Source organism: Lathyrus oleraceus, chromosome 5 (assembly GCF_024323335.1).
Source record: "Lathyrus oleraceus cultivar Zhongwan6 chromosome 5, CAAS_Psat_ZW6_1.0, whole genome shotgun sequence".
NCBI classification, from domain to species: domain Eukaryota; kingdom Viridiplantae; phylum Streptophyta; class Magnoliopsida; order Fabales; family Fabaceae; genus Lathyrus; species Lathyrus oleraceus.
The window spans coordinates 46723945-46725165 of record NC_066583.1 but is presented as its reverse complement, the minus strand read 5'-3'; the positions used below and the strand labels follow the sequence as shown (position 1 = coordinate 46725165).

Genomic DNA, 1221 nt, shown 5'->3' with positions numbered 1-1221 from the left:
ATAGAGCTTAGTTCATGCACTCCTCCTTGGGCTTCCTTCTTCTCAACTGTCGCTCGTTCGACTCCCCATGATTGATGGTTTTGAGCCATGTCTTCGATGAGGGCACTAGCTTCAGGGTAAGGTTTGTTCATCAGAGCACCGCCTGCGGCAGCGTCGATGGTCATCTTTGTGTTATAATGAAGTCCGTTATAGAAGGTTTGAATGATTAACTAGTTTTCTAAGCCATGATGTGGGCATGCTCGTAACAACTCTTTATATCTCTCCCAAGCTTCGAACAACGATTCTCCTTGGTTTTGGGTAAATCTAGTTATATGGTTTCGAAGAACGTCGGTCTTACTCGGGGGAAAATATCTAGCAAGAAAAACTCTTCTAAGGTTATCCCAAGTCGTAATGGAATTGGGTGGAAGGGAATCTAACCATGATAGGGCTTTATCTCAGAGGGAAAAAGGAAATAATCTTAAACGTATTGCCTCAGGAGAAGCTCCATTGGTTTTAAAAGTATCTGCTAATTGAAGAAATATTTTTAAATGTTGGTTAGGGTTCTCGGTAGCGAGACCCGCGAATTGTCTCTGTTGCACTAGTTGTAACAGAGATGGTTTAAGTTCAAAATTATTGGTTGGGATAGTTAGGTTTACTATACTAGAACTAGGTTCTTCATTAGATGGTTGAGCGAAGTCCTTAAGAGGTCTTTGGTTTTGATCTTCGGTCATAGCTCTCTTAATTCTATGACAGAATAAACGTGCGCGAGCGTAACGTTCAGGTTTCGCCAGAGGGTTTACTAAGCTTAAACTTCGGGTGCTGCGAGTTCTTCGCATTGACCGACGGGAAATAACCTAATTCTAAACGATATAACAACAGGAAAATGAAATTTGACGAAATTGGTCCCCGACAACGACGCCAAAAACTTGATGTGTGCTTTTCGCAAGTATACGAACGCGTCAGAGTAATATAAAAGATTGTCGAATCCACAGAGACCAAATGTCAAGCTATCGTTATCTGTTGTTATGGTGTTTATCAAAGGCAGTCAAAATAGGTGTTTTTCGTAGTGTGCAATGAAAAGTAAAGTATTTAAATAGGTTTAATTAATAAAGACAGGGTCGAATGTAATTCACGTAATCAATTGATAATCCAAGTACTTGCTAATAGAACTACTTATGGGCAATGTTTCCTACTTTGAAAAGAACTAATTTAACAGGAACTGTCGCTTTCGTGTATTCAGAA

General features: G+C 39.8%; 1 non-coding gene across 1 annotated transcript; it reads left to right on the top strand.

Moving 5' to 3' along the window:
* The first annotated feature begins 219 nt into the window (after positions 1-219).
* LOC127088542 (small nucleolar RNA R71) lies at positions 220-326 on the top strand. Its single transcript, XR_007790373.1, has one exon. It is a non-coding gene; the product is annotated as a small nucleolar RNA R71 (small nucleolar RNA).
* Positions 327-1221: the final 895 nt, after the last annotated feature.